The sequence below is a fragment of the Bombus flavifrons genome, chromosome 14 (genome assembly GCF_040668555.2).
Source record: "Bombus flavifrons isolate JBK064 chromosome 14, iyBomFlav1_principal, whole genome shotgun sequence".
Lineage (NCBI taxonomy): Eukaryota > Metazoa > Arthropoda > Insecta > Hymenoptera > Apidae > Bombus > Bombus flavifrons.
In genome coordinates, this window is record NC_138455.1 from 6,990,640 (window position 1) to 7,010,531 (window position 19,892).

General features: G+C 35.7%; 1 protein-coding gene across 6 annotated transcripts in view; it reads right to left on the reverse strand.

Moving 5' to 3' along the window:
• Nucleotides 1-19,892, reverse strand: part of wake (ankyrin repeat and fibronectin type III domain containing protein wide awake) — a 204,317-nt gene that overhangs the window by 168,106 nt on the left and 16,319 nt on the right. The window contains exon 2 of one of the 6 annotated variants that reach the window (XM_069127203.1): nucleotides 5,321-5,481. The exons of the other annotated variants lie outside the window; for them this stretch is intronic. The gene's annotated coding sequence lies outside the window, so the exon portion shown is untranslated. The remainder of the gene's footprint in view (nucleotides 1-5,320; nucleotides 5,482-19,892) is intronic. 6 annotated transcript variants of the gene reach the window in all.

Genomic DNA, 19,892 nt, shown 5'->3' on the forward strand with positions numbered 1-19,892 from the left:
AAAATTTCTGCAGATGTTCTGTTTATTTCTCCTTTCTCCTCGCTCGCCTATTGAAAATGTTGAAACTCTTACGAATTTTAATTAAATTTATTGACAATTTCGATATCACAAAGGGAACCAGTGATTTATGTCAACGTACATGTTGACAATATACAATTTTCTACGCTTATACTTAAAAGTCTTCCTAAAAACTTGTGAAAGTTTTACGAATAATATGAATCAATATTTTAATAATACAATTAATTTTCCACACTTGTCCTGCTCGTTTCTTTATTTCTGCCCTTTTGTCCCTGGATACACTTTTCGAATAATATTGATCAATATTTCAACAATATGATTAATACTTTTAATAATTCCAACATAACTGTAGACCAATATATGAATAATATAAAATTTCCTACGTCTATCCCATTTTTTCTCCTCTTCTCTCGATTCTTTTTTTAACGCGCTTCAAAGATTTGCGATGTAAGCTGCTGTAAGCTGCAACCTCAAGTCTGGAGACTTTCCCAGTCTACTAAATCGTTCGTCCCAAATCGCCGCTATTTTGTGATGTGCGGTGTCAAAATGAACCTCGCCAGTGACCGTGGCGAGGAAAATATTCGCCGAGCTTCATGAGAGAATATGAAGATATAAAAGGACACTAAGTCAGGACGCGGGTAATGTCAGTAAAACATTTTCCGCAATAACGACGATCGGACGGCAGCAAAACAATTTATAACTTCTACTTCCAGAACGATGACGACGTTGAAGCTCGTCATTGTCTACGAAGGAGAACAATTATTTCGATGGAACCGAGGGACGATGAACACGTTGAATTAGAAAAGAACAATGCACCCACGCAACACGCGACAAGTTAGCTTAACATTTCACGAATTTCACTCGTCGCGATACTTCTCTATATTCTTATGTGTCTCTACACATCGTAGAAGCTCAAGAAATTTGCATGAATCCTCTTAAACGAATTCTCTTTACATTTCTCTTCAGCGAATTCTCTTTGCGTATCTCTTCAGCGAGCACTCGTGCGTACTACGAGTTAACTTTCCGTCAACGCTTTCTCATCTTTGAAATCTGACTGTACAGCTTGTCCGAAAAATAGTGACACATATATATTTTTGTTTAAATTTTTATAATTTTATTTATATTTTTTTTATTTTATAATTTTTAAATCATGCAAACGGTATGTGCAAATTTTTATCATCCTTCTCAGACTTATTTTTCCACATATTCGGATACTAACATTTTCTTATCGTTTTTGAACGTACAATTTGTTTGCACGTACAAATGCTGATATTTCATGGACGTATATTCCATACAAGTGATAACGATTAGGCTGATAATATCTTAGTACAGCTGGCTTCTGTTGCATGGTAATGCATTTGCTCATCCTGGCACGATTGTGTACGTGAATATTTGGCTGAAAAGCGAACAGCAATGCTCGCTCATTCGCTATGTTTATTTGATTGCGGTTTTCTGTAATTACTGTCCATATTCGAGGCTCGAACGCTCCAATAAAAAAATCGTAGTAAAGACATCGCAAGCATACATGTAGATAAATATGTAGATGATAAAAATACTCGAAACGATTCGAAAAGCAAATTTTCACAACTCTGTTCATTTACTGGTTTTTATTTGAGCATTTGCCAACGTTGTAACTAATTTATTTTAAGAGGATATAACAGTGCAACGTAATAGAACTAATCACGTCTACTCCTGCGCCTGACCATGAACAACCCTATCTACTTTCACAATTTGTAGAATTTCTACTTCTTTATTAGCTAATCGTTCCTAGGATTGCATCAATATTTGAGGAATAAAACGAACAATGTTTCTACAAATATAATTATTACAACCTGGATATTTTTATGCAAATTCATATTTTCCTAACCACTGTACTACAGAAATGCAAACCGAGCAAGAATTTCTTTTATCTGCTAAATATTCTAATAAGTTCACTGTTTTGAGTATTTTACATACAGATAAGAGAAAATATTGACACGCTGTGAATTTTGCTAACTTTCGTACCAACAATTTTTTACCGTACTAATAACAGTCATTTTTTCCGTGTCACACGTATTTATATTATATTTATTCGTCGTTGTTATTAAACATAAACTCATTTTGTAAAATCACGCTGTCTTTTTATACTCCTTATTTTATGAACTTCTTTTTATCGCGCCACCGTATTTTTGCATATTACGTGCATTCTCTGTTGCACCATTTTCCCAGAAACGCATCAAAATTCACAGTCTAACAGATCGGTGTTTAAATTAATTATCGGCAATCTCGTTACTTTTCAAACAGACTGTCTACGTCCCTCGTTATTCGGTCTCGTTAAAAATACACGTGAGTCTGCCGACTGTTTTCTTTGGCGTGCAATTTTGCCCGGCGATATGTCGAGCGAAAATAAAACGTCGGGACGTTGACACGAAGCTAAAAACGAGACCCGAAGCAGGGTGAATAATAAGCATTTCCTGAATCGCTTTTCCACCCGACGACTAGGTATTTCCTATCGATCCGGTCCGATACATCTAGCCGCTTCATACTTAATAGTTTATTGCGTGCTCGACCGACATTTCCAGTTACATTTACCCGTTTAAGAGAATGACGTTAATATTTCAACGCTGTGGATGATAAAGGACTTGATGTAGCAGGTTAATGAGCTGTAAAAATCCGATCTGAGAACAACGATTCGATATATTATATTTGGTTGGACAGAAAGTTCGTCCCGTTCTTTTGCAGCCAAATGGAACTGAGTTTAAACAATGGCTCCTTACGCTCAATTTAATTGTTCTAACCTGATATCGTTGATTAATTAACAACCAACTGTAGAGCGTAGAACAAGCATTTTCGAAAGTACTTGCTCCTCGTTGGCCTGGCACGAGTTCAAACGTGGTTCACCAACAAGACAACGAAAGACCACACGTGCCAGTCGTTACACGACAAAAATTGGTGCAACTTGGTTGGGACGTTCTACCGCATCTGCCATATTCACCCGATATTGCACGCTCGGACTACCATTTATTCCGCTCGTTACGAAACTACTCCAACGATAAGAACTTGTCTTCTATGGAAGACTGGAGAAACGAATTGAAACGTCCCTTTCTCTCGGAAGATTAAGCAATTCCACGCCGATGGTTAATAACGAAGTTATTACAGAGATGGGGAAAAATTATCGAAAGGAATGTTGCATACGCTAATTAGGAACAATATGCGTATAAAGGAGAAAACACGTCCCTCGGTTTGGTCGGAAAAACGGTACGAGCTTTCCATTGATTGTAGAAGATATTCGAAAAGCTAATTCTTATTTCATATTAATTTCATGTTATTTTTTCATATTAATGTACATCGCGTGGGTCTTTATGCAAATTTATATTTCTATGCAAGCAATTAAAAAGAATCATTTACAGATCACAATGCGAAAAGAAAATCTGAATAAAAGTTTGCTTCATTCGTTTAAATATTAAAACGGTCATCTCATTTTTCGTATTTTGAATATTTTCGCATGTTCAGATTTCTCGTAATTTTGTATCATTTGATCGTATTATTATTATCGACTTTACTATTTTATTACATTATTGTGAATAAACGTCCGCACTTGTGTTATTTTTTGTTACTCTCCGATAAAAGTATGACGATGGGATAAAGGTAATATGGAAGAACGAAAATGGCACTCGTAGGTGTTAGACGCTATAGGGCTGTTTTATTATCTGCTTGAAAAGTTCTCTATATCGGAGCTACATTTAACGCGAAGATAAGAAAACTTCTAAATTAGACTAAATAATCGAAAGAGCAACGTGATTAATTCAAGCAGCGATATCTAAATCACGTCAGGTAAACTGATCGTCCAATTAATTATTATACGCTATTAACTGATATTGTATAATTTAATTTCTACAATTTCAATTTATCGATTAGAAAGTAACTGACAAATATTGATCTTAGTAATAAATTTGCAATTTAATCGAGACACATTTAGTAGTATTTATTCATCGCGACTGCAAATCAAAGAAAGCAGCTGGATACTTGTGAGCTATGGTGTATGTAAATTTGCGAACTGCCGACTCGTGGAAGTGAACCTCGTGAAGCTATAAAGCACACGAGGAAGACGCTTAATGAAGAATAACGATTCTAAAGAAAGCGACTGGGAGAACCGTGAGATTGCAGTTTTCTGATATTCGTCAGATATTAAGATTTTTTAATATAGCAAAGCTACGTTTTTTGTTTTCATGAAAAAACTATGTAAGTAATGAGTATTCCTCTGGAAAATTCACGAAGAATATTTGAAAGCTATTTGTGATAAATCTTCGACATCGTAAACGAATGATTCGCCAGCATGGAACATCAATAATTTACTTGTCACGATAAAAGTCTAAAATAATTCGACCTTGTGTAACAACTGCGATAGAGACTTTTCCAGTTTAATATTTAAAAACAGAATACGATAAAACTAACGGTACAGGTGGCATAGATTTTAGAAGATCGTAAACGAGTAACTTACTAATACAAAAAAGGAAGAGAAGTATTTTGGTATAAAATAAAAGTGGAGGTAAAATATTCTGAACAAAGCTCGTAGATCGATATAGAAGAACTGTAATTCAGATGTTTCAAATCTAATATTTGAAAATTAATTCTAACGAAACTATCATTAAAGCTTTAATTCTCAAGTTGGAGATGAACGATTAGCTTGCCAACGTAAATGAAGGAACAGAACCTCCGCATAACGATAAAAATGGTATTTTAAAACAGACTGAACTTATGGAAGAACTACAATTGAAGTGTTCCACGTGTAGCATTTAAAAGTCGACTGTAACGAAATCCTGTTACCGACATTGACATAAGTTTCCAAGATCATGAACGAATAACTAATAAAAAGAAAGAAAGGATCTTCGTATAACGACGAAAGTGGATGCTAAAACAAACTGAACTTACAGACGAGTTGCAATTGAGACATTTGAAAATGTGCAAACTCCAAGTTTCCTTTGAATGGCGGTACTTTCTCGAAATGGAAGACCCTAGAAGAGAGGATTCTCTCGGGCAAACCGCGAGTCCTGTCTAGTGATTTAATTGCCTTTTCGTGATGGAATCCGTGAACCAAATAAAGGTGCAGATTTGGAGAGGTTTGGTCAACATTCATCATAGTGACGTTACCGTGGCTTCGTTTCCGGCTTTTGGAACCGAGGATTAACAGCGAGGAACTGGTGTAAACAGAGGATTGATTTACGAGGATTTACTTGTCACAGTGTTACACATTTCACGCGCGAGCTTCGCGCTTCTGAAAGAATTAGATAGAAACATTAGGCTGATCGTGAAAAATACATACGTGGTATTATGATAATCTGGAAAGTCGGGGATTCGAGACGACCGGCGATGTTCTGGCCTTTCGTATCAGCACATTTCCTGCCGTTCGCGACACTCAAACTCCTTCCGATAAATTTCCAGCAGAATCTTCTTAACTTGCAAAGTTGTTGTTGCAAGAATCGACTGGAAAATGAACTTCCTTCTTGACAAAATATAACTTCCGATTTTAGGTATAGAAATTTAGTTTAATATATTCTATAAATCGAGTATATTCAGTGTCAGGAAATTTTGAATGGTCAAAATATTCTAACGATTTTCTTACGTGAATTATCCAAAAGTCGAACTGATTAACTTTTGCAGCGTCTGTTAATTTTTCAATTTCACTACGCGCGCGCGACTAACGTTCGATTCTCGACAAACGAGTGACTCATTTCCATAGGTTTATTTATTGTAAGAAGATGGCATAAATAATAGTAAATGACAAAGTAAAAAGAACAGTATTTGGGACATCATCACTTTTCTCTACCAGTTTCAATTTATATTGATTGAAAATATAAATTTACCATTTGGAGAAAGTTGAAGATGTCCTCTCTTCTATCGCGACAAACTTTTAATATCTAATTAATCATTCTATAAGAAGATACAAACGAAGAATCGGTGATATTCTAAGAATTTTTTAATTTAACAATTAATAACTTTCACAAATCAACAAATTATTTCCCGGCAAAGTGTATCGAACGATATGGAAATTACAGAGTTTGACTTTTAAAGAACTACGTTTCACATGCAACAGCCTAATGCGAATCTGCCATATTCTACGAACTCGAACCAGTTCCCAATGGCCCAACGAGAGGATTCGTAACAAATGGAGGTAAGAAGACAGAGAACTTCGAGTCCTTCGAATTTTGTTCGCCTCTGGAAATTCTGCCAGATCGTGAGAATTAGCTGACTCTGATCGTTCTTGCTTCGTAGAGACAAATTTGCGTGAAAATTAATAAAGTTTGAAATCCGGTTACCTCTAACACGGCTTAACCATAATTGAGTCGAACGAAACGAAGAAGTATAATTGTCTAAGAAAGTCAACCACCCGTTAAATCTCTGTCTTTTGTCTCAAACAAAACCATTTTAAACAAGAGCTATCACAATCTGTGGAATAATGAAGGACTTAATTAACTGTCAGGTAGCTGAGATCGTTCTCCGATAAATTTCCTAAGAATCGTTAAATCATCGACTGACATAAGCTCTTCGTCGTATATGAAAATCGAAGAAGAAAAACATGCTAAGTCCATTTTTCTTGATTTTCGAATTTTAATGTCGCTTCGTGATTAAATGAAATAATTGTTATATAACGTAATTGAAAATGAAGAAAACCTGCCAAGTCTGAAGAGGTAAGTCTATTAAAAAATATCTGACAAATTCAACAATTTGTATGCCAACCAATCGTCCTATTCTTTCTTCGTGGTCTTCATACGCCCTTTTTGTAAATTTAATATTTGCATGACGAAAGCTGTCAATGGTAAACAAAATAGATATTGAAACTATTATAGCATTTAAAAATAAAATTGTTAAAGCCAAAATTTAAAGGTACAAATAAAGTCAAAATTAATATTATCACCCAGTGTATTTTCTATTATTTAAATATACTTTTATATTAATTATTACTGAATATCTATTATCACTGAACTCTCCTATTTATAAAAAAGAAAAACCGTGCTACTTGAAATATTTTCAAAATCGGAATATATCCTCATTGTCGAAATTAAATTTATCGCCCTTTTATATATAATAATAATAATAATAATAATAACAATAGTATATATAATAAAAATGTTTAATAATTCACTTTTTAATTCTTTCAAGCACTTTAAGCTATTTATTTAAAAGGAAACTGTACCTAAAACTTCCTATACTATATAATGTATTCACAATTCTATCTGACGAGCCCTTTTCCCCATTCATTCGCGTTAAACGCGATGGTCGTGCACCTCAATTAACGTCGCCGCTTTGATCGATCGATCCGTAAACGCGAACGCGATAGGGAGCAACGCGAGGCTCAAATTACTTAAATAATCGAATCGTTGCACGGCGAGTCTGATTAATCGGTGGCAAATCATTCAGGGAATTTCGCGTGGCAGGCCGAATTCTGTCAGGAGATTGCACCGCATCCTCGGACGTCGCGATTCCTGGAAACTATTCAGGACGAGTCTCATCGGTAACCTCGACCGAAATTAATGGAATCCTCGCAGGACAGAGCTCCTGGCCGCAAGAGGCAACATACGCCGTAACATTCCATACGAGACGGCCGGCGGACATCAGCTTGTTTCTGAGAAATTTCATCGTCTAGATCGGAGATTCGCGACCAAGTTCCAATACACAGAAATAAAAAGTAACCGTCGAGGGAAAGAAATGTCGGTAGTTCGGACTTTGTATTATTAACCAGTTAGCTGTTGCGATCTCTTTGAAAAGCGTGTGCCTACAACGTATCGCAAAAAGCAAACGATAACGAGTATACTCGTCAAACACAGAGTACGCGTGGCTGTTACAATTATGTTGTAATGGTATGGCTGTTTTGTTATTTTATTTTATTACTGCAATTACTAAATTGCCATTTAAACGGCATGACGAGTATACTCGTCATAACACAAAATATTGTCATTTCTTCGTGACGAGTATACTCGTCAAACACAACTAACTGATTAATGAATGTGAAGTATCGTCGTTGGAGGATAAAATTTAACAACAGAGCTAGCGACGTTTGAAGTACAGAATTCGTAAGATGACCAAAAATTATGACACAGGGTGTGGCCGAATGATATGTCAAGCGGGTGGCAAATGATTCCTTGTGAAAAAAAGAAAGAGATATAGGATAAAATTATATCGTTCGAGGTTTAGTTCTCCAGGAAGCTGACTTTGGAAATTTCTTTGATATACAGTACAACACTTGTTTATGCAAACACCCATCGTTATCCTAACACCGATATCCGAGTGTCGTATCATCCAAATGCTCTGTTATCCGAATATTATATTTCTCCTTAAAAGATACGTTTGTAAAATATGTACATATTTTATTACAGTTCGTATGCAGCGTATTCTTTCTCTTATTCGATCAAGTGAATTTCAATGCTAATCTAAACAATAACTATTGAAACAATAACATAATTAATAATAGTTATAAATAAAAAAAATAATAGCAGGAAAGAAGATATGGAATCCGTAAATATTGAAAGAATCTGTCAATTAATGTTAATTTGTATTTGAAGAAATGACATTTCACATGGGAAAAGCGATTGTTCTATTATCCGAAAATTCTATTATCCGAACAATTTTGTCTGCCTATTAGTGCGGATAAAGGAGGCCCTACTGTATGTGAATTTGGCTAGTTAGCGACTAGGCAGGAATAAGCAATCAAAAGGTGATTATTACACGTGCGAAAATAAGTGGAAAACGAAGAGTGAAATTTTTCCACTTGAGACTGCATTTTCAAGAAAATTGAGTTCGTTCGCGTTAAGTTAATAATCGGTTTGGTACACGCGTATGAGAAATTTTCGAATTTTCTTTTCACGAAATCAAAACGCTTTATGAACAGATTTTATTCCACGTTCATTTATTTTCACACGTAGAATAATATGCTACCGATTATTTTTTTCCACTTGGCCTCGCTAATTAAACCACGGCTAATTAGCCGCGCTCAAGTATACTTGATAAATTTTCACACTCTAGCTATACAGATGATAAAATACACATATATAATAAAGGATATGGAAAAATTGATAACGCGAGAGAAAAATTATTTGAACCAGGAAAGATATGCGAACTGTAAATCTATAAAAATTTCTATGAGAAACTGCTACGACAAATTGCTATTTTTATGAAGAAGATTTCCACGATATTCTGTCCGAGATCAGTTACGTTAATTATCCTGTAATTTGGATAATTCTAAAACTTCATCTGCCGTTACTTTTATCCTACTTTGTTAACTCGACGACAAGAATATGATACAACTTGAAGTTTCAAACAAAATCGAAGTTACTTCCACTAAAATCAAACATAAACTGGCACTTGTTACTCGAACTAATTAAACATAAATTGGTATTTCTTACTTGAACTAATTAAACGTGAATTGGTACTTGTTAACACGAAACTTTAACTACACAGCAACAAATATTTATTAAAACGAAAGACTGTGGTGTAGAAGGAAGATGCTACACATTAACAATATCAAGCGTGTTTAATTAAAATTATATCGAAACTCATCTGTTGTTTTCACAAAGAACGATAGTCCAAACAATTCCTGATTATACAAATACTTTTGCGACGCGCTATCAAACCTTAATTAAACTTTTTAACGAGACGTTTTACACGCAAATAAATTTATGAAGGAAACTATCAGCAAGATTAAACGCGATATCCCAAGCTTTGTTCTACGATTCGCCTTAATTGAATTAGTGCATGCGGGGTCGATATTATAATTAGCATCTTGTCACGTTTTATTTTGCCTTTAATGAAGAAATTTTTACCTTGCAGTTCGCCGACGAACGTTACACAGATCCATAATTCGCGACTTAAAGTTGCGTGCCAAGCAGGACCGAAATAGATCGCAATATGCTCTTGTTAAGCGCTTTCAACGAGTTCGTTAATAAGAATTTTAATCGAAGGTAACCCAGGAAAGAGATATGCGCGCTAATTAATTATTAATCAATCGAGTTTGCTGTAACGATGACGTCTACCTGATCTATCTGTGCCAGAAAAATGACAATAGCGCTGATAACTTTGCATTACATACAGTTCGAATCGACGAAATAAGTAGATGTAAGTGCAGATATTTATGAATTTATGGAAAATTTTAAGGTGAAAAGATTTAAATATTTTATTATTTTTTAAATATTTTACTTAAATTTACATTTTTATTTTATTAATTCAATTTTTATCAAAATTGTTTAACATTTTATTCGGCAGATGAAAGAAACCTTCGTTCATAAAGGTATAAATTTACACGAACATTTACAATCTGGATATGAAAGGCGAGCTTGCAATTTACTAATTCAAAGGTAAATTCCACCATCCGTAACGCTACGGTAAATTGGAAAAACTGCTATTGCAACGCGGCTTCGAAATTGTTTCGCGAAATAAGTTATTATCATTTGCAAGGGAAATTTTTGGAAGCGAGTAACTTTCGTTGGAAAATTACAATTTTTGAAAGTTCAAACGGTTTCGAGCAACGAGATAGTGTTTGTTACTCTTCTGATCACTTTGCTTGCATCTGCCCTTTCGGCACTGTTAAGCAAAGCGTGCGTTCAACGAATTCAGCGTGGCCGTGTACGTTCGAGAAGGCTGCAGCTGCCGAGCAATCTCAGAAACTTCACTTTTCACCCTCTTCGCCTCTCCATTAACATGCCATGAATCAAAATTACACGCGTGCCGCGCTGTAAAAGCGTCGCAGTGACGTGTGAAATACGACGAGACGCGGATTTGAAACATCTGCCGTTATTAGAAATCGCGGTAGGAAATCGTCGTTGCGAAACTCGTGTATGGAAATAACGAGAAAGACAGAAGGAGAGGAAAAGTTTTTAGTGGCGACGATATCGAATGCGACTCGTTAAACTTATACGAGTGATCGTATCTCGCGATTCAAAACGCGACACGGACGGCTTCATTTCCCGCAGTTAACTCGTTTTATCTATTTTTAGGTGGCTCGTAAAGTTTTATGGATCGAAGGTGCACATGAAACGTGTGCTAAGGCGAAGAGAGTAAGAGAGAATCATGAAACACTCGTGAAATCGATCTCTGTCCTTGGTCACACAGAGCTGGTGCTCTTTAATCAATGACTGCAACGCTGCCACACACGAGACGAGTCTACGAACAGATTGTAGATTGTAAAGGAAACCTCGGCTACAGATAAATCCACAACGGTATTGTGTGCGTTACGCGAAAGCTTTTTAAAATTTCATTGGCATTGTACTCGGACACGCTATTACGACGTTGAACAGATTTCAAATCAAAATGTACATACAAGTTACGAAACATTTATACTCGGAAGTATTTGAACACGTTATGGAAAATTTCTCTATTGAGACATGATTTTCACGATTATGTTTGACAAATTTCAAACCAATCCAATTAATTGTATATATGTAGATTACAACATAGTTACTGCAATCGTACAAATAAAATCGAGTAAACAAATTAATATACAGCATGAACAGCTACCTTAAGCTTGTAACAAGTACCAAAGATGCTTCCACCGAATATCGAGGTTTCCTGACGCAATGGATAATAGACAATCTAAAAATCATAATGATGAGAGTGAAGGTTTTGGGAGTTTGCTTCCAATAACGCGTTTCGACTGCTAAGAATATCATTTCATTATCCGAAAAAATATCATGAATATTTTACAACAATAAATACAGAACACTCTGTTTTATGGAAAATAGCAGCGAGTTACACCATGACGATTCTCCTAACCCTTTAAATACGTTTGTAACATCGGTAAAATATATCCTTGCATCTTTGCTATATGAACAACCACGTACAATTTCAGATTCGTTGCAAAATCTACAAATATAATCGCCGGATAATCGGATCGGTAATATCAAAATGTTTTACATAACACACATGATACATTCATAAAAGCTACGTATACATACATTCGTATACACCTTTGTCTCGCTTCAAAGTATCACAGATTGATATTACCAAGAACGACAAAAAATTCCTCAGCCTGAATCACAGGTTTTACTACTTACTTTCAGTAGTAAAAGTAAACGCGTAAAGGCGGCCGTGGTGATGGGAGGAAACCGCGCTAGCGGCAACAATTCCTTTTGCAAAAATAACGTTGGAACACGCATTCGTATCCGGAGGATTTCATCTTTTATTTACGACAACGGCTGGTTGTCTCTTATCAGACGAATATAAAGCACGAGGCGAGATACAAGGTGGAACGGAAGGATAGGTTGCACAATCGTTCGTTTTTATCGCAGCAAGTTGGATCGAAGCCAATGTCGCAAACCGGATACATATTCCTCTGCGGATTAATCCCAAACTTTCGAGCCGATCCCCTATCCGCTTTGTAGCCCAAACTATCGGACGTCCAAACAGATCTGCGATGCTTGCGACGCGTCGCGTCGTCCGTGAAAAATTGCCATCGTGACTTTCCAACTGGTATACTCCGCCTCTCGCCTTTGATCCCAACGCCTTACTTCGTCGCGACCCGCCTTCATATAGTTCTAGCCACGTCGAAACCCGGCTAATTTTCCGCCGGCCTCGTTAAAATTGTCGATTGCAACATTTGACACTATAAGCCGCCTCGGAGGGTTCGCCAAGGTTTTTAGTTAAGTTGAAAAGAGCGGAAAGCGCCTGAAGAAACAACACCTTAATGAGAACCGTGTAACGACGGGGGCTGGGGAAGACGACCTTCCTTTTTACGTGTGGAACATCGAAGATTGCCGATGAACAGAGAACAAATGAGGAGTTTGCTCTTTTTCATCGAGAACATAACTGGCTCGTCGGAAGGCATTATTCTTTCGAAAGAAAGAAAGAAATTGTATGAAATGAAATTTCTGTTAATTAGCCTTCGATATAATGTTTTCTCGTTACTTATAGTTAAACTACGGATTTTTATTATTATGGAAAATTTAAAAGTGTAGAGATATAAAAAATATTTGGAAATATTTGGTGTAATATTTAATAGAAGAAGTAGATCTTTATGTAGGTTCGATTTCTCTAGTTTTAAGTTGATAGAAGCATGAAACTGCATAAAAATCTGCAGTCTACTTGCAATCGTCGCTAAATTTTTCATTTTCGTTATGGAAATATTCTTCTAGTGTTTCGACCGCTTGATTCCCAATTTTGAATGGTTTCCGTGTTAAAAGGTATTATCAAGGTTTAAACTAACTAGCTGCCTATTTAAAAGAGATTTTGAAAGCTGTCTCAAATTACAAATTTTTCTATTTGCTATCTAAAATTTCGCAACAGTGAGAATTACCATAGAACGATCCATTGATTAAATTTTAAATAGCAAATAATACATCCAATATATATCATTAGTTATCCTATATGGATATTAATTATAGAAATTATGTTTCGACTATTAAAACATATATTCATCTTAATTGCCTATAATTTATGAAATTTATGGTATCTCGAAATGAAACTGTAAATGACAAAACCATCGATTTAATATAGAAATTTCATCGCAATTGCCTTGCTTAATTTTAACGACGATTGTGTAAACGATATTAAATTAAATTTTTCCATTTGACGACATCCAAGACTGCATAACACGAAACTACTATAGAACAATTTATCGATTAAATTTTTAATAGCAGAAATCCAGCGATACTGTTCGACCTTTTGCGAATCGTGTTGCGAAGGTTACCATCTCAATTACCCATAATGTATAAAATTCATAGAATCTCGAAACAAAGTTGCAAATGACAAAACTTTCAACCTAATACAAATACCAATTTCATCGTAGCTATCTTGCATAACGACGATCGTGTAAAACGATATAGAAATGAGTTTTTCTTTCGAACGACATCCAAAACTGCACAACAAGTAACATTGCTACGAAACAATTTATCGATTAACCAGATTGTTGTTATCTGACGAATATACTCGTCACGAATAAATGGCAATATTTTGTGTCATAACGAGCCCTGTCAGTAATAAAATTAAAAAGTAAAACAGTCGTTTCGTTACAACTTAATCCCATTTTAAAACAGTAACACATACTCTGCGTTTGACGAGTATATTCGTCATCGCTTACAAAATTTATTAATAAATTGTCGCTTAAATTGCGACACATTTTAGCTACACAATTTTCAAAGTTTTCAAACAAGTTAGCAACAGCTAACTGGTTAAGTTCCCGATAGCAGGAACCCAGCAGTACTATACGACTTCTTATGAATCGTGTTTCGAAGATTAAAACATTAGTACATCTCAATCACCTGGCTACGACCTGCGGAATTTATGGATTCTAAATGACAAAACTTCCAAGCTAATATACCAATTTCAACGCTGTTACACTTGGACAACTATGACGACGATCGTATGTTCATGGCAGAACGACATCAAACTGAGTTACGAACTTTCTGGCGGCAGTTAATCGTTGAATAGCATTTCCATGAATAGAAATTACTGAGATTTTCATTCGTAAGATTTCGGGGAATATTCTAATTCAGTCGCTAAGACGGGCATTCGCCGCATAAAGTATCATTGTGCAATGCCACGTTGTTCCATTTCACATGTGCATAGTCCACTATCCTCGATTTTCGCGTTCGATCAGTATCAACTTTATTTCCAAGTGGGGCCGCGCTTTCTAAACTAACCTACTTTACCAAGAATTCCTCGTTATTGAGCCAAACGATCATCGAATTTAGCATGTTCCACTTTAGGTAACTTGTCCTTCGACCGCCAGAACAAAGTCTTCCGATTGCTTTCAGGGGAGGAATAGTTCTAGTTTTATCGTCAAATTAGAGGCAATCGCTATGACTTTTATTAGAGGTTTTAAGGAAAAATCAATCGATGAGCCTTTTAACCCCCGATGACTTCGGTGAGCCGCATTTTACTAAATTTTCTACAACATTAAGGTAAGATGAATTTCGTGAAGAAACGCTAGAAAATTTCTACGTGCATATTATATGAAGCATTTCCAAAATTTCATTAGTACCGTAATGAGATACGACTATCGACATTACATTGGTAAAATTTGAAAGGTGTTTCAAAATGTATCTAGAAATCACAAGATATTTATAAGAAGCATACACTTCGTAAAGACCATCAAAGTACTTGGACAAACAACTCCTCGCTTTAGTTGATAAACCACAATACACAGTGAGAAAATGTTTAGCATTAATTGTACGTTCAAGGCTATTACTCATGCTGTATACTAATTTTCCACCGTATATTTCCGATAAATGTCTTGTCAGTCTAATTACTATATATACGTAGATTTTCGGATTGATTTCAAATTTTACTATTACAATCACGACAGTCGTGTCTCATCATGTAGTGGTAAAGAAATTTCAAAAAGTTTCGTATAATTCACAAAAGTAAGATATTATGGTGTGGTGTATTTGAACTGATTGCGGCTCCCAGCACGAAATATATCAAATTCGTGTAACAGTGAACATGTTAATAGTATAATCTTTTCTAGTGAAAAACGATGAGAACTATACCCCTTTTAGGTTTTAGTACCGATCAAAGCCACTTTGGAATCTATTTGGCCAGGCTTTGGGGAAGTTCCGACAAGCCGCTTTGCTTTTCTCCCCTAACCGAATTCAAGAGAGATCACTGTGTTTCCCAAGTACTACGCACTGCACGACATCTAAACCGAGGTCCTTTCGACGAAAATTGATCGTATTGTAGATGGGAAAACGATTTAATGCCACTGTCTCCGAATCCCAATACTGGAAACTCGTAATTTAAAAGAATCACCGATACACAGAGTAATTGTTGAATTTTCAGGAACCTGCACGATAAGATAATAATAAAATAATTTGATATATTGATGGAAATAGGTCGACGAATCGATGAATAATACAAAAATTTATGTTAATGCGCGAGGAACATAAGACGTAGAACTTTTGCATTTATTAACACTAAAACTACCAGAATAGTTCGAATGAAAATGACAATTTAGCCAATAAGAAAACAATGCTTAAATTGTATTTTCCGGAAGAGAAAGAAAGGTATGGATCTCGTATTGAAAAGTGCAAAAGTTTATTATCACGAGGATTAGTTAACTACGAATCTATAGCGCATTTGAAAAAGTGATTTAATTTCGAGTTGGAGAGGGAAGAGCTGCTTATTGTAGCACTCGCTTTAATTTATTTAATTGTCCACGGTGATTTAATGGATTTAAAACGTTGCATTTTTAGACGTTTAAATAATTTTTCTTCAAAGTATATGAATTTAGTCTATTCGTATATTTTTCATTTTAACTTCTTTGGAACAAGCTTTAATCATGAGTAGCTCTGGTATTACTGCATTACGACAATTCCACGCATGCGGACAGAAATATTACGTTCTCATGTAATTTTTCATATTTTTCATTTCCATACTATCATCCACGAAAGCCATAGAAGCGGAAGATTCCATTTCCTCTGGAGTCGGAAGAGAAATCTTCGTGGAAACTCGATCATCGTTTACCTGCGTGGTGGCAACGATGATATGTAGTAGACGCATTTCTACTCGATGCTCTCGGCCAGTTTTTACGAAGGCAACAGAGAACCAGAGATAAGGAAAGCAGCTTTCCAACGAGCTTCTGGCACATTGCCAAACAGTAGTGACGACGTTCTTTGTTTGACAGGCTGTTTCATATTCCGCTGACAGGTGGCTATTGAAAAATTTACAGCAATGGGCCGTGACACGGAAACAATAAAGAACGAGAGGTAGCCACTGAGATAACGAGATATCTTCCCGTACTTGTAAATAATTAAAATTCACAAAAGGACGATGATAATTAAAGTAAATTTTGGGAAATATTTAAGGGAGTACCCTACCCTACTAAGTATTCTACTGTAAATTAAAAATCTCTATAAATATTTAAGAGAGTACTTTATTGTAAATTTTTAAAAATTAGTATCTACGAATATTTGAGGAGATGTTCTATTGTGAATTTTTGGTCATTATCTCTGTTAATGCATAAGACAGAATTCTACTGCAAATTGAAAATTAATTTCTATAAATATTCAGAGAAGCATTCTGTTGTAAATTAAAACTTAACCTTTATAAATATTTGACAACGTTCTCTATCGTAAATTGTTAAAAATTAACGTCTATAAACATTTGGGGAGATATTCTGTAAATTTTTGAAAGTTAATCTTTATTAATATTTTGGGTGGTATCCTATTGTAAATTAAAAATTAATCTCTAGAGATATTTAAGGGAGCATTCTGCTGTATCTGAAAAAATCAAATTTTCTGTTTCTGTATTTTCTGGGAGAAAACAGATTTAGAAATATATGTGCAAATCCCTATGTCTAATGTCTCAAAATTTAATAAAAAAAATGCTTACCGATATGAAGAACTATAAATTACGTTTTTTTTAATTGGACTCTATAATATCTCAAGAATTGTATCCAGATTTTGGATATACTTTCCACTATTTTGGATATAATTTTTTAATTATCTACTTGTCTCTCTCCCAAGTTCTGAATTCCGAATATTTTTGATTTTCTTATATCAGATGTCTAGAATCGTAGAGAAGATTCTTTTTCTCACCACGGCCAATTTTTATTATCTTTTGTCTTTGAACAAATTTGCGAATGTTACTGAAACATAAATAGATACACATATCTCGCATGTATTTCAAAAATAACACAACTCAGGTAACAAATTTTTCAGAAAAACCAGTACTTGTAAATATTTGGAAGCTTATAAAAAGAATGAACTACCAAATAAATAATCTTGACAAAGGGACAGATTCTACGAAACAAGGATCAAATATTATTTTTCTAATTTTCCATTTCTATTCCTCGAACCCTTTCGACGATTTTCATGTTCTAACAAAAAACTGAATTACTTCCAACTGTAACATTTCTGCGATATACGCGCAAAATGTCGACAGAAAAATTCGCATTAACATATTTAAATATCCCATTAAAATTCTACTAATCAACGAAATATATTCACCACCACTTGACGCTCATAATAAACTATCACGTATCTCCCAATTATATTTCACAGGCGTACCCTGGGAAATCTTAAAAAATAGCTTTCGATCCCGAGTTCATTGTCTTGTGATTTACTTGCCATGCAGAACGATAAATTTCATTAAATTCTGCAATCCATCGTCACAATAAACCCGCTGCAAGCGTAATTCGCACGGTATTATTCGCTGCACTACAGAAATCGTGGCGCCAAAGGAGCTTTACGGCGGGCTCGTGCCAGACTTCAATTAATCGCAACAACGAAATCTTTAACCGACCCCGACCTCGTCGTTCTGCATTATTCCTCTCGCGGAAACGTTCAACCCTCGTCGTCGATTTGATCGTGAAATCGCCGACTTTCGCGTTCTCCGACGACGACTCGAATAAAATTGCCGAGGCCTCGCCCGTTCCCTCGAATTTTCAGCCATCTAGCGACTATCGATCGGCACACCGACACTGCGATTATCCAGATACGGTCGTCAAGAAGCGGAGAAATTGTTCAGAATTCCGAACGAGCGAAATTAAAATGCTCTCGAGCGCGGTCGCGGTCGAAACGATCCTCCAGAGGGATCGAAAGAGCTCCACGGGGGAAAAGACAATAGCGCAGCCAACCGATAAATTGCTGGCAATCGTTGCAACGTCTCGGCCTTGAACCAGGATTACCGATACCACGAAGAAGGATTCTTTGCCTCGGTCTGCTTTTCCAATGGAATTTATTGCAAGATTTTAAGCGAAGACCGAAACGAAGTGATACGTACGCGGACAAACGTGTGGAAGAATAATTTCCAACGACAATAAATTCTCATTAATTACCGAGAAAAGATAAAACAGATTCACGTTCGTCGATGCAATGTTTAATTCGCGTAAATCGCAAAATAATTCGTATTAATGCGTGTTGATTAACGTATTTAGTTACACTATGTTTTCTGAAAATTACATATATTTTTTTTAGGAAAGAGTAGCAATTGATAGATTCCTTTTGACTTGCTATAGGAATTATCTACTACTGGGAACATATTTGTATTCGCGTGTTCTAAATATATTTTAGAAAAGACGAGATGATAGATACTTCGATCCTTTTCGACTTACGTTAAGAGTAAATTACCATTGGCGATACATAAAACAGTTTTATACTCGCGTACGTATGTAACATTTGTTCACACTGACCGCGAGATATCCGCGTTTGAAAATATATTTTCAAAATATTTTAAAAGAGACTATATTTAGTAAAAAAAATGAGGTTCAGGTTTGTTTAGTTTTCCCTTTATCGAATCTTTATCACCTGGAAAACAATTAGATCTGTATAATTAGAATATACGAAGTTACCTATAACATCACGATTTTATGGAGAGGCAGAAATTTGTTGTCCCATAGGAAATATCATTCACGAAGATAACATCCCTTAAATGGTGTCTCTCACTTCCACGCGCGCTATTTTACATATTGGCCGATAACGTTGTCCTTTGTCTACGGGTAACGATCGGTGTCCTAGCCCGAATCCACGGTTGTCGCGAATTTCTGATTCTAATCCGACAGAACGTGCCTCGAATTTATTTCATCCATTTGTTAAACATTCATGGTTCCAGCGCTGATACTTTTTACCGATAGTTTCGTACATTATTTTCAACGAAATACCGGCGAATGCTATAAAACGAAGCAATGGCCGTTTTATTTTGAAAGGTGATGTAGATGTCAGAAAAATCATTAACAGCATGACCAAAGACTTAGGTCTTAGGCAGGATCCATTAATTCCATTGTCCAATTCTTTTGTTACTTTATTTTAGAAAAACACGAAGCCAAGCACAGATTGGCGCGGGCGACGCTGTCACGAAACAACACCGATCACAAATTTCTTTCTATCGGGACATTATCGTCGCTCTCGTAAACAAGTCCAGATCTACGATTCGTCGAATTTTTCGCATCACAAACCTGGCCGAGAATATTT